Genomic DNA, 14,426 nt, shown 5'->3' on the forward strand with positions numbered 1-14,426 from the left:
TCTCGCAGCCAGCGATAGCTCCTTCTTGCATATGCCCTTCACCTTTCAGAGAGCCCACCCCCTCTCTTCTCCATTTCACTGTAGTAGCGATGAACACTATCTTCTCAGCCTGGGTTCCTTGATATTTTCAGGATCTGATTATTTTGTCCTCTCCTGCCAGACAACCACTCATTACTCTCTATAGCCGGCCATCCTTCCTTTATGAATGTGGTTTCACTGAATCCTCCCTCTAACTCTGTTGTCACCTTCTGCACTTTTTTGAGCATCTGACAATTGCATTTAGCCCAGCATCTCCAGAAGAGAGAGGAGCCATGCATAGCTGTGAGGTTACACTCTGCCTACCATGATAGGCATCACATGTTAGTAAAGAGTGAATCCTGCATTGAGCAGGGGGTTGGACACGATGACCCTGGAGGTCTCTTCCAACTCGAACGTTGTATGAATGAGCAAGAGAAGACTGAGCGTGTGCTGGAAATAAAGAATCTGTACATGCTCAGTAGAGCTGACAGCGCGACCTTGCCCAGGAGCAGATGACGTTCAGCTGGGCAGAGAAGGAAGGTTAGCAGGACCTCCCTATGGAGCAAGCTTCAGTGATGTTCTGTTTGAGACTCACAAATGTAGGATGATAGTTAAAGCTGAAAGTTTTTAGAAGTTGAAAAAAAAAAGGATCAGGAAGTGTGGCTAACGGGGAAATGGCAGAAAGTTTAATAAGCATAAATTTGGCTTATAATTTTAGGTAGCGGACAACCCTTTCACAGTAGTGACGCCACGTTGAGGGAACATGCCTCTTGGGAATGCTAATTGACTGCTCATAGCCCCGGGGGGTTTAGATGCATCTCAAAACACCGATTAAAGCTATGCCAGTGTTGTATCATTAGCGGTTAATAAATAATAGAGAAAAATACTAGAGTTTGTGTTACAATGTGATTTCTAGGTCATAAAGCCAATAACCCAATATGATAAAACTTTTGATCTTAAAACGCTCGATTGTACTGAATTAAAAACAACAAAAAAAGCATTATCCTGCCTAATTACCTTCATATCTGAGTTAAATTGACTTCTGATACTGAATTTTAAGTTGTGAGATATAGGTTATTCACTCTACCCCCAAGGCCATTCTTATTCTCATTTATTTTCAATTTGTGAAAGTACGCACTGGTTCAAATCCAGTCAATTAGCCAGGAGACGTAAATTTATACAGTACTTTGATGCAAATGAAAGCTGTTTGCGTGAACTAAATGAATGCTAACGTACAGTGTATGAAAGATTAAGTATGCATACTTATTATTCACAACTTTAGATATGTTTTTCAAATAGCGCTGGCGGCTGTACATTAACATGTAAATTTTGTTCTCCTTGACATTTCTCAACCTAAGACCTGTATCTTCTAATTAGCGCGAGAGGTCATTGTGAGGGAGTCATTTATATGAGATCATTGAGGCTATAGCCATTACGTTATAGTTGGTCAACCATAGACTGCAATGAAGCATATTCATATCGCTGTTAATGACCATAATTGCAAGGATCGTGTATTAACATCGGTGTTAAAACTTTAAGTAACAATTGGCTGTTTCTCTTCCAAGAAGAATTTTGTTAATGTACATACTGTATATAATTCAGAAAATGACTTACACCTACTGCATTAAATTAATAATTTGTGAACGATAAATTAATCTATCAATTTATGTTTATAGATTAGAATTATGGTGCATTTTTTTTCTGCAGGAGTTTTTTTTTCTAGAATTTTCCACTGATTTGTATAAGGAAGACTTAAAATAGTTGTCCCACAAAGAAAGTACATTTTAATTAATAGATCTTGAAGTAAGAAATAATTTACCCAATTGGATGTGTTAAAATAATGTTCCTGAGCTGAGAAAATCTTCTAAACGTGCCCCTTCTATGTACTGTGTAATGGCTGTGTCCTACCGTGTAGAGCTGCTCTAGTCCGTGGTCTACACATACCACAGCTCCAGGCCAGGGAGAGAAACATAAGTCTCTTATTATCATCGAGTATGCAGTTGACCCAGCAGGGGCTCGCAGCTGCTACTTTCTGAAGAAAGACATTTCCCTTTCATTCCCATACTTTGTTTTAAAAGTGTTCATGCAATGAATGGACATGCAGAATTTCACAGCAAAATGCAGTCTTGTAGATGCTGTCTTCTATAACGAACAAGGTTTTCAATTGTGGACCAACTTTTGTTGCCTCCATACTCAGATTTAGAAATTTGATACCATATTTATAATTTAACGTTATGGCAAAAAACAACATTTATTATCTATACACAGGACAGGTAATGGATGATTGCTATTGGTCTCATTACTTTGATCTTCATCAATTTTTAAAAAGAGGCTCTCATGTCCTTCATGTAAATTGAGCAGTAGTGCGCAAATGTGAACACCATTCTATTTACTTTCTAAAGGAGCAGTGATCAGGTATGTGATCTTCTGATTCCATAGAAATAAATCCCTTATCCAGAGGAGAAAACTAAAATATGTGCCTTGTGGGTGCTAGATCGCTGGGACTCCCATTGATAGAGAATAGAGTTCCCATGTGAATTGAGTGGTATTGTGCATGGTCTCGCATGTACACTACTACTCAATTCACCCAAGGACCCAATTCTCAATCAGTGGAAGTCCCACCTATCGGACGCACACAGATCACTTGTATATCTGTAGGTAGATGATAAATATTGCTCATGGGCTGACTCCTCCTAGACTTTAATGTTGATTTGTCTTTGGGGTGGACCATCAATGTTTGATTTGTGGTTATTTAATCTCAATACAGCCTGCCAGTGAGTACAGTGTGTTGTCTGTACTGCCATAGTCACTGGTACAATAGCTTGACTCGAATGGAACATGTTCCACTATTAGGCACAATTTGACAGTAGGCATATGTGCCCGAAAATGATGGCAGAGCGCACGTTCGCTCGTATAGTCCATGGCCCTGTGGGCGCATAGTCTGAATCCCGTTTTGCAGAGGGGTTCGGACGCAAGTTTCGAGAGGGCTACTTAACGGGTGCCTAAATGCAACGCATACGTGAAAGCACCCTAAGAAATGTTTAGCAGCGGTTTATAGCGGTATTCCAATTTCACAAATTTACCACCCTGGTAAGATCTATTGACTGTACAAATTGTCCTGAGTGAAAGTTCAGCACAACAGTGGCTTAATTGCACACCTTGCCTAAACGAGCAGTCTCCTGATACTGCTGTATGTGCCGTCTGCAGTTCTATACGATAATTACTGCACTTTCTTTGGGGCTGTCATATAGACCTCAGAAGAGCAGCAGAAATGTCGTCGAGCAGGAAGCACAGCAACAATCCCTGGCATTCTCAACGGTGCTCTACGAATGATGCATGCACATTCAGCAGTGGCCATAAGCCTTAATGATGAGCTGTAAACAGGTTAAGAGACTGAATTGCAACATAACGCATCAAAATTTACAAATTTTATGCAATGCTAAGTTTTATACATTTTCACTGATTGAAAAAACTAGATTGACCAAATGGAAATACACTTCTAAAGAAGCACTCCCATTAAACATTTTATTGGCTAAACCTGTGTGCATATACAGTGTATATACAGTGTCGTGGAAGTGTGTTTTTACATACTTACTGATTGGGGTCTTTCCCGATTACCAGCGTCGCTCTGGTCCTCTTCTGGGTCACGTGATGATCTCCGTCTCTTCTGAGATGGTTTAGTGAATCCTGCATTGACCAGGGGGTTAAACACCATGACCCTGGAGGTCTCTTCCAACTCTAACATTCTAGGTTTTTATGACTCACTGGCTCACAATTGGCTCTATGCGTGAGCTGTAAGTTGTTTTAAAATGTAAGCCTATGGAGGGTCAGAACGAGGCTACAAAGACTTGTGTTGCAAGTGACTTCTGGCTCACACATACTGTAAAACCTAGTGTGATCCAGCAGGTCGGAATAATCCTCTTGTAAATTAGAAGAAGACGGGACTGGTGCTGGAAATTGGGTAAAATGGAGATTGGTGAGTGTATTAATACACTACCACTACACTAGATACACACACAGGTTTAGCCAATAAAAAGTTTGAGAAGAGTGTTTTTTTTTTTTAAAGCACCACTCCAGAGCTTTGCTTTGTTTTTTTTCAGCGCTGGACTGGCGCTCTTAAGTGTAAACCCCTGCCTCCGGTGATATACTCACCTTCCGGCGTCTTCCCTGGTTTTCAGCACCACTCCGATCCTACAGCACCATCTTGTGAGTGCAGCTTCTGATAGCCGGAAGCCAGAAGCTCCGCTCACAGGCTCTCAATACAAATCTATGAGAGCCAGAACTAAGCTCTCTTAGACTTGTATTGAAAAGTGACCTCTGACGCCCGCCGGCAGCCCACTTTTCACAGGACACACACCGGAGCAGCGGGGAAACAGATGAAGGCGGTGGAAGGCGAGTATATGACAGGGGGCAGTGGACTTACATTTAAAGCACCACTCCAGCAGTGCAATAAAAAAAAACTGGATTGGTGCTTTAAGCAAAAAAAAAACACAGGCCCGATCCCCTCTTTAAAGTGATCCTGACAGCGGATACATGCTGCCCAAATCAATGGCTGTATGAACTCAGCCAGTAATTTTTGACTCTGAAACGCTGCGGAGTTTCAGAGGAAAACCTACTATACAAAGCTGCCAGGAGTCGAGCCGAGCTATGAACTAATCGGACAGGCAGATCCCAGGCGGCTTCTCCCCGCCCGCCGGTTTGACAGGTCTCTGCTGATACATACCTGGCTCAGTTCATATAGCCCAGTGCCCACGAATTGTGCAGCATCTATCCGTTGTCAGGTTCACTTTAAGTACAGATAAAAATTGCTAATAATATGAACATTGCGTTTATTAAAGGGTAGTACTGTGCCGACAAGATCTTGTAAACTATACATTTGTATATGAAACATTATATTTTCCTTTTCAACAAATCTGAGTTAATGGTAACACATATCTATAAAATGTGCAGCACAAAGGTCTACCGGAGAGACTACAGGGTAAGAATTTTATTTCACAAAGTCAATTTATAATTTCATCTCCTAAACATAGAATATAATATATACAATAAAAATGGTACGAAGTGATGAAGATATAGAAAATTCTAAACTTTTATAGAATGTAGCAGAATGTACTTTTACTACTGTCTGGTATGCCAGTAACCAAGCCAAGGTCATCCTATTACTGTGGAATACAGCATTGATGCATCTCTCTACTTATATTGCAAACTTTTTTTTTTTTTTTTTTCTCCCCCCAAAGAAGCAAATTGCATTTTAACTAGGCCAGTTAATAACGAACATAAACTTTAAACTATTCTGGATAGTCCACGGTTCTCATTTAATTGAGTTAAAAAGCAAATTGATCTGTTTAGTATCATTTGCATTACTTTACTGTGCGGTTTTATGTTTCATTATGCATTCACGACGTATTATACATCACTTTGTTTTTGTATTTATATATTAAATCTCTATATAGGCAAAGTAATTAAATAAGTAATTAACCTTATAGATAAAGCCCCCACTTACAGCTTTACTATTGTTTAGAAAGCGGAATTTGATTTCTGCCGCGCACTACAATGGACAGACATCGAAGATGTAATAAAAGTAACTGTAAGTCTAATGAAGCTACAGAATGAGATTTCTCCTTTATGATGGGCAATGCCATTCCATAGCCTTCAGCAAATATTTGTTGCCTAATTAAGACTCATTCTGGGTGATTGTCTTTGCTTTAGAATAGCGGTGCAGGACCGATAAGTGACCCTGGGAATCTCAGCAGAAGTACTTTTATGTGTGTATATGCAATATATTCGGTCAACGAGCAATTTTCTTGATTTCCAGGCAGATCTCTGCAGACATGCACTCTTGGTAATATAAACAAAGCTATTTGTCATGCTTTTGTTAAAGTTTAGTTTTCTTTTATAGAAGACCAGTTGGCTTTCGAGACGTGACTACAGCAGATCATTCACCTTAATGGAAGTCTGTCAGCACAAAATGACTGTTCAAACCAAGCACAGTGCACTCTTGGCATGATAAAACTGTTCAGTGCACCTTTCACCCGTGTTTTCTATCACCACTTCTCTGGCTCTTGTCAATCAAGGAAGAGGGCAGAGATGGATTAAAAACAAGTAGATGGGAAGGTGCACTGAACAGTTTAAACACACAAAGAATGCACAGAGTGCCTGAGCTTAAAGGGAATCTCTCAGTAGTACTTTGCTATGTAATCTGGGGACTGAGGCAAAGATTCTAGGGATGTGTCACTTACTAGGCTGTGTGCTGTAGTTTCCATACAATTAATATTTTATCACCAGGAGATTATCACTGCCTGGACTACAGCTCCCATGAGCCCTGGTCCGGCCACACCCCCTTCCCTGATTGTCTATTGACAGTAAGCTGCTAATGTTCACAGAAAGCTGTGGTGCGGGCGGGGGCAGCTTTCTGGGCTCTGCTACATCTTAAAACTGTCAGAATTGCTGCCCCCTATAAACCAAGTGATGCATTGCTAGGATCAGGGTCTCTTTTCCTGCACTATGCTGCTCTCAGATGAGGTAGCAAAGACCTGGTGACAGATTGACTTTAATTTCAACAGGCATTTTGTGCTGACAGACTTGCTTTAATATACTTCGCTATATAACAGTAGCATATTACTGCTATAGCTCCATACCACTAGTAACTAAAATGGGAGAAAAAAAACTTGACCTGTTTTGTCTTTCAGAATCATTGAAGGGCTACACCAGAACTTGGCTTGTAAGTCCTGTATCGATATAAGGAGAAGGAGCCCCCGCCCTGCACGCCTCTGCAGTAATTTACAGGCTGCCCTACATAGCTTCATTCACAGCAACCTGTCCATAATCCTTGAGGCGTGGCAGGGAGGAGCGCGCTCTTCATGAATACAATGGACTCTTGTGTTTCTGATATATTCGTACTGCACTCTTAAGGCCCAAATACACATTCGATAAATCAGAGGAATTTACAAATTTTTTTATTTTGATGGGACAACCATATAATATGTATGGGGGGGGGCCTTCCGAATGTCCCCCAATAGATTATATTGGGAGACATAGGGATCGGCTGTTGGAATTGTATTGCCTGATTCTTTTGTTTTGCAGGGGGATAAGTCACTGGCAGATGTTTCTGGCAGTGGATCTTTCATAGAGAACACACACGCTCAACTGAGCTCCACTTTCCTGTGTATGTGGAAGCAGGCAGAGAACTGTCAGCCCATTGAAAGTCCGTCTGACAGCGATTGAATGTGCATGTCCAACTTTACTAGTCAAATGACAAAGGATTTTCTATTCCGTTTTGCTTACTTGCCATATAGGCTTGTTGCTGTAACATAGTCTAGCTGTTTTAGATAGAGCAGCATATTAGTACACCCCTTACATTTTTGTAAATATTTTATTATATCCTTTCATGGGACAATACTGGAGATATAACACTTTGATAGAATGTAAAGTAGTCCGTCTACAGCTTGTATAAGGCTATGTGTCCATGATGCAGAAATGCTCCGGATTTTTCCTGAGCGTTTCTGCGTCTCCCTGGCAGAAAAAAAACACATGCGGATTGTACATGCGGATTGTACATGCGGATTGTACATGCGGATTGTACATGCGGATTGTACATGCGGATTGTACATGCGGATTGTACATGTGTTTTTCCTGCCAGGGACATGCGGATGTGAAGCGTTCTTCACATGCATTTCCACATGCGGGTTGACAAGCGCTTTCCAATCGATTTTAGCATCACTTGGAAAGTGCTTGACAACTTGGTCACACTATATAAATCCATGCAAATGGCTTTATATAGTGTGACCCCAAAGAATATAAAAAAATAAATCTATACTTACCTTCTGATGGCTCCCGCAGTCTTGCCTCGCTCCGTCGTGGCTTGCCGGCAGCTCGCGGTACACTGAAGGACCTGCCGTCACATGACTAAATGACGTCAGCGCAGGTCCTTCAGTCCACTGCGATCTGCCGGCAAGCGAAGACAAGGAGACCGGGGGCCGCCAGAAGGTAAATATAAAATTTATTTTTTATTTTATTCTTTTTTTTACAGTTACTATGGTACCCGGGTCCGAAGGAGAGTCTCCTGTCCTCCACACCCGAGTACCATCCGCACATTGAAACACATGGATTCCGCATGTACAAATGCAGTGATGCGTTCCAATGCAAGTCAATGGCGGCGAAAACACAGCACTTCCGCAAAATAATTGGTAGTCCTGCGTTTTTTTCCGCAATGTTAACCCGCAGCGGAAATTTCCGCAGCATGTGCACAGCACATGCGGATTATCATTGGGAAACATGGCTGGCCTTCTACCATGCGTTTTTAAGCGTTTCTGCAGCGTTTTTGCCGCTGCGGAAACGCTTAAAAAAATGCATCGTGGGCACACAGCCTAACGGTGTAAATTTGGTGTGTTCTCTAAATAACTCAACAAAAAGCCATTAATATCTAAACCACTGGCAACAAAAGTGAGTACACCCCTAAGTCAAAATACCCAAATTGTGCAAACAAGTCTCAATATTTTGTGTGGCCATCATTATTTTTCATTATTTTCAAGCACTGCCTTAACTTGGGCATGGAGGTCACTAGAGCTTCACTTGTTGCCACTGGAAACCTTCTCCACTCCTCCATGATGACATCACTGAGCTGGTGGATATTAGAGACCTTGCGCTCCTCCACCTTCCTTGTTAGGATGCCCCACAGATGCTCAATAGGGTGTAGGTCTGGAGACATGTCCAACACCTTTACCCTCAGTTTCTTTAGCAAGCCAGTGGTCATCTTGGAGGTGCGTTTGCGGTCGTTTTCATGTTGGAATACTGCCCTGCGGCCCAGTTTCCGAAAAGAGGGGGATCATGCTCTGCTTCAGTATGTCACAGTACATGTTTCCATTCATGGTTCCCTCAATGAAGTGTAGCTCTCCACAGCCGGCAGCACTCATGCAGCCAGAAACTGACACTCCACCACCATGCTTGGCTGTAAGCAAGACACATTTGTCTTTGTACTATTCACCTGGTTACCACCACACACGCTTGATACCATATGAACCAAATAAGTTTATCTTCGTCTCATCAGACCACCCCACGTGGTTCCAGTAATCCATGTCCTTAGTCTGCTTGTCTTCAGCAAAGTGTTTGTGGGCTTTCTTGTGCATCATTTTTAGAAGAGGCTTTCTTCTGGGATGACAGCCATGTAGACCAATTTGATGCAGTGTGTGGCGTATGGTCTGAGCATTGACAGGCTGATCCCTCTCCCCTTTACCCACCGCTGCAACGCAGCCAGCACTCATATGTCTATTTTGAAAAGACAACCTCTGTATATGATGCTGAACATGTGCACTCAATGTCTTTGGTCAACCATGGCGAGGCTTGTTCTGAGATCAACCTGTCTTGTTAAACCACTGTATGGTCTTGGCCACCATGCTGCAGCTCAGTTTCAGGGTGTTGGCAATCTTCTTATAGCCTAGGCCATTTTTATGTAGAGCAACAATTATTTTTTTCAGATCCTCAGAGAGGTCTTTGCCATGAGGTGCCATGTTGAACTTCCAGTGACAAGTATGAGAATGTGTGAGAGTGATAACGCCAAATTTACCACACCTGCTCCTCATTCACACCTGAGATCTTGTTACACTGATAGTCAAATGACACCGGCAGGGAAAATGGCTACTTGGGCACAATTTGACCATTTTCACTTACGGATGTACTCACTTTTGTTGCTTGCGGTTTAGACATTAATGGCTGTGTGTTATTTAGAAGGCACACCAAATTTTCACTGTTATACAAGCTGTACATTGACTCCTTTACATTGTATAAAAAGTGTCATATCTTCAGTGTTGTCCCATGAAAATATATAGTAAAATATTTACAAAACTGAGGGGTGTACTTACTTTTGGGATATACTGTATATTCCCAAATGAAATGGCTTTTCTTGAAAATCCATTCAGTCTGTATGAGCTTAATGAGTAAGTAGAAGGCACTTTGCTATACAGTATATTTTCTCGCATGCCACAGCGCTCAGAATCTCGCCATGGGTTATGAGATTCTGTTCTGAAATTTTCCTGCCTTCTGGTGACATCCAGTCTGTTCCTCATGGTCACTTCCATCCACTTCACTTTACAGATGATTACAGCTGACGTCAAATACGAGGTCAGTCAGAAATATTCATACCTTTTACGAGCACTCGCATCGGAAGGTGGAATGGGTGCGCTTAAAACTCAAAGCAGTTGAGAAATGTAGGAAGAGAAGAAGTAGCCACCCGTGGAGCCAGAGTTGGACCTAGTTTTAGGTTAAGGCAAAGTTGGTATAAATGTACCCACACCAGGTTAAAAATATTATGCGTTATTAATATTGGTTAGTTATTCCATTAACTTTTGTAGGAGTTTAGGAATGTTAATACATCAATCTAGGGTTTTCATTTGTTAAAAAAGTGACCATTCCATTTTACTACAGTAATTTTGTGATTTCTAATTATTGGCCATTTATGAAGAAGCCGGAGCTGGAGTCGGGGTGTGGAAAGACAGAACTGTCATAGTCAGAAACTTGGCCTACTGGCTCCTTGCCCTGGTAGCCAGCACATAAAGTGTGGCATCAAAACAAGTAGTCATGTGCCAGGGGAATATTCTTACAGAAAAGTGCATGTAATATTGTTACCAAGAGCCCAACTATAATGGGTGCAGGGGCTGCAGTGGCATCTAGACACTGGAGCATATTAGAGGGGGCTTAAAAGGTCCCTTTGGTCCATATGAGAAGACCAATACTAGTAAATACTCTTAATGGGTCCTGTTGAAGATTTTGCTTTGGGGATTCAAGCTATGTCACTGGTGGTTATAGTGTTTAACCACTTCGCACCAGAGCCTGTTTTTGCCTTCGTGACCGGGCCAATTTTTTCAATTCTGACCACTGTCACTTTATGAAGTAATTACTCTGGAACGCTTCAACGTATTCCCCTGATTCTGAGATTGTTTTTTCATGACATATTGTACTTCATGATAGTGGTAAAATTTCTTCGATATAACGGTTGACCAGCGATTTCTCATTTTTCCAACAAAATTTACCAAAACATTTTTTTAGGGACCACATCATATTTGAAGTCACTTTGAGGGGTCTTTATGACAGAAAATACCCAAAAGTGACACCATTCTAAAAACTGCACCCCTCAAGGTGCTCAAAACCACATTCAAGAACTTTATTAACCCTTCAGGTGCTTCACAGGAATTTTTGGAATGTGGAAGAAAAAAATGAACATTTAACTTTTTTCACAAAAATGTTACTTTAGACCCAATTTTTTTTATTTTCACAGGGGTAACAGGAAAAAATGGACCCCAAATTTTTTTGTGCAATTTCTCTTGAGCGTGCTGATACCCCATATGTGAGGGAAAACCACTGTTTGGGCGCACTGCAGGGTTTGAAAGGGAAGGAGCGCCATTAGACTTTTTGAATGTAAAATTTGTTTGAATAATTAGCGGACACCATGTTGCATTTGGGGAGCCCCTGATGTGCCTAAACTGTGGAAACCCCCCACAAGTGACACCATTTTGGAAACTAGACCCCTTAGGGAACTTATCTAGATGTGTGGTGAGCACCTTGAACCCCAAGGTGCTTCACAGAAGTTTATAATATTGAGCTGTAAATATAAAATTTTCACATTTTTCCCACAAAACCGTTTTTTATCCCTTAATTTTGCATTATCATAAGAGTAATAGGATAAATTGCACCATGAAATTTGTTGTGCAATTTCTCCTGAACATGCCAATACCCCATATGTGGAGGCAAATTACTGTTTGGGCGCATGGCAGGGTTTGAAAGGGAAGGAGCACCATTTGACTTTTTGAATGTAAAATTTGTTTGAATAATTAGCAGACGCCATGTCGCATTTGGGGAGCCCCTAATGTGCCTAAACAGTGGAAACCCCCCACAAGTGACACTATTTTGGAAACTAGACCCCTTAGGGAACTTATCTAGATGTGTGGTGAGCACCTTGCACCCCCAGCTGCTTCACAGAAGTTTATAATATTGAGCCGTAAAAATAAAATTTTCAAATTTTTCCCACAAAAAATGATTTTCATTCCCTAATTTTGTATTATCATAAGGGTAACAGGATAAATTGCACCATGAAATTTGTTGTACAATTTCTCCTGAGTACTCCGATACCCCATATGTGGGGGAAAACCACTGCTTTGGTGTACGGCAGGGTTCGGAAGAGAAAGGAGCGCTATGTTGGCTGGGATAGGCTGCAGACACCATGTCACATTTGAAGAGTCGCTGACATGCCGAAACAGCAGAAACCCCCACAAGTGACCCCATTTTGTAAACCACACCTCTCAAGGAATTCATCTAGGGAAGTAGTGAGTATTTTTTAATTTTTAAATTTATACCATTGGGCAGTGAAAAAAGCATAATTATATTTTTACCACAAAAAAATGTTTTGCCCTCAGATTTTACATTTTCACACAGGGCAATGGGTAAAAATGGTGCCGAAATGTGTCACACAATTTCTTCTAAAAGTGGCAATACCCCATATGTGGCTGTATCGTACCGCTCAGCCATACGGCGAGATCTGGGGGGGACGGAGTGCTATTTGACAATTGGAGAACAAATTATTGTAGAATAGGCATTTGGATTTGGGAGCACAAAATTTTCTGAATTTCTTTTGGGGGGGGCAAGGGCCATTTTGCTTTTCCAGAGCCTTTCTGTTACCAGTAACTTGGAAGTCCCTTATATTTTTAACAGATAATGGACCTGAGTGGGGACTAGCTTTTTTTGAGGACTGAGTTGAAGCTTTTATTGGGAACATTTTACGTAACATTTATCCGGCGCTCTAGGCTGAGCACTTACATCGGGGTTTCCATCTAAATTTCCAAGTGATGTAATTCAGATGAAAACCCAGCGGGATCCATTCACTGTAATGAGGCAGCAGAGTTACTCTGGACTCCGTCTGGCCTCTGTTTAGCGGTGTCCTTTTTTTCAGAAGTGCACAAAACTGTGGCCAACCACACTTTTATGCACGCCAAAAAAAAAAATGACACCGTGGGATCCCAGGCTAGACGGCATCCACAGTGGCCTATTTCTGCCTCATTACTGGGAATCTAACGTCATGGGTTCTGGCTGAATCACGTATTTCAGAGATTTACACGGAAACTCTGGTGTAAGCGCTCAGCGCAGAGTGCAGGATAAATGTGGGCAGAGCCTTACTGCGATCTTTGGGAGACATAATAAACAAATCAGTAGCAGGTGAAGAATTGGTTTTATTTATTTTTTACGCCATTCCTAGTGTGATATAACTGATTAGATTACTTTATTCTTCGGTTCGGTGCGATTACAGAGATACCAGATTTATATCGGGTTTTTATGACTGACAGCTGTCACACACTAAAAGACTCTTTTTTTTGCAAAATCTAGTTTTTGCATCACCATATTTTGAGAGCTATAATTTTTCCATATTTCTGCCGACAGAGTCATGTGACAGCTTGTTTTTTGCGGGACGAGTTGACATTTTTATTGGTACCATTTTTGGGTACGTGACATTTTTTGATCGCTTTCTATTCCATTTTTTGGGAGGTAAAATTAACAAAAACAAACAATTCAGGAATTGTTTTTTGAGGGTTTTTTTTTATGCCATTCTGCGTGTGGTAAAAGTGATCAGGCAGCGTTATTCTTCGCGTCAGTACGTTTACAGCGATACTACACTTACTGTATTTTTTTTTTATGTTTTGGCGCTTTTACACAATAAAACAATTTTATAGAAAAAAATATTTTTTCCCCTTCTCCCATGACAGCACCACCTGAGAGAGGGCCCACCAAGGACAGGAACCTACTGAATAAAAAGGCGGTATCTCTCCTCCGCATCAGTTTTTGGTTCCTGTCCCTGATGGGAGCCTCACCAGGTGGTACCTCACGTACCTGGATTATGGACGGTGCGGCCTGGAGGCCGTGGAAGCAGCAGATGGTCCCTGTTCCCAGCCAGTCTGGCTGCTGCCCGGGTCTGCGTGTGGGGAGGAGGTGCTGTGTTTTTATTTTGGATTCCTCCCCGCGTGCGCCGGGGCCTGCGGCCGGGTCTGCGCCTCGCAAAGATGAACTGAGCGCGCCGGCCGACAGGTCTTCCGGGCTGCGCACGTGGGGGTCGCGTCGCACCCTGTGACGGAGCGCGCCGGAAGTCCGGGCTGCGCACGCGCGGGGTGCTGACGCGCCCTATCACTGAGTGCGCCGGAAACCGGGTCTGCGCATGCGCGGGTAGGAAGCTGTCATCCCGCTGCAAGCGCGCCGGGTGCCGCTGGGCTGCGCACGCGCAGAGGCAGGTGGATCCGCGGGTAGCGCGCCAGCTGGCTAAAATTTAAAAAAAAAAAAGAGATTTGAGATGAGCACGCTGTCGGAAGGGGAGGAGCCTAAAGGAGGTGGAGCCCTACTGCTTTTAAGGATGGGGAGCAATCAGGATGGCGGTG

At 42.2% G+C, this 14,426-nt stretch overlaps 1 protein-coding gene across 1 annotated transcript in view; it reads left to right on the forward strand.

Moving 5' to 3' along the window:
* GBE1 (1,4-alpha-glucan branching enzyme 1) overlaps nt 1-14,426 on the forward strand; it is a 212,320-nt gene that overhangs the window by 186,986 nt on the left and 10,908 nt on the right. The gene's annotated exons all lie outside the window — the stretch shown is intronic.

Source organism: Phyllobates terribilis, unplaced genomic scaffold (assembly GCF_046119375.1).
Source record: "Phyllobates terribilis strain yellow unplaced genomic scaffold, ASM4611937v1 Scaffold_2__4_contigs__length_985480577, whole genome shotgun sequence".
Taxonomy (NCBI): domain Eukaryota; kingdom Metazoa; phylum Chordata; class Amphibia; order Anura; family Dendrobatidae; genus Phyllobates; species Phyllobates terribilis.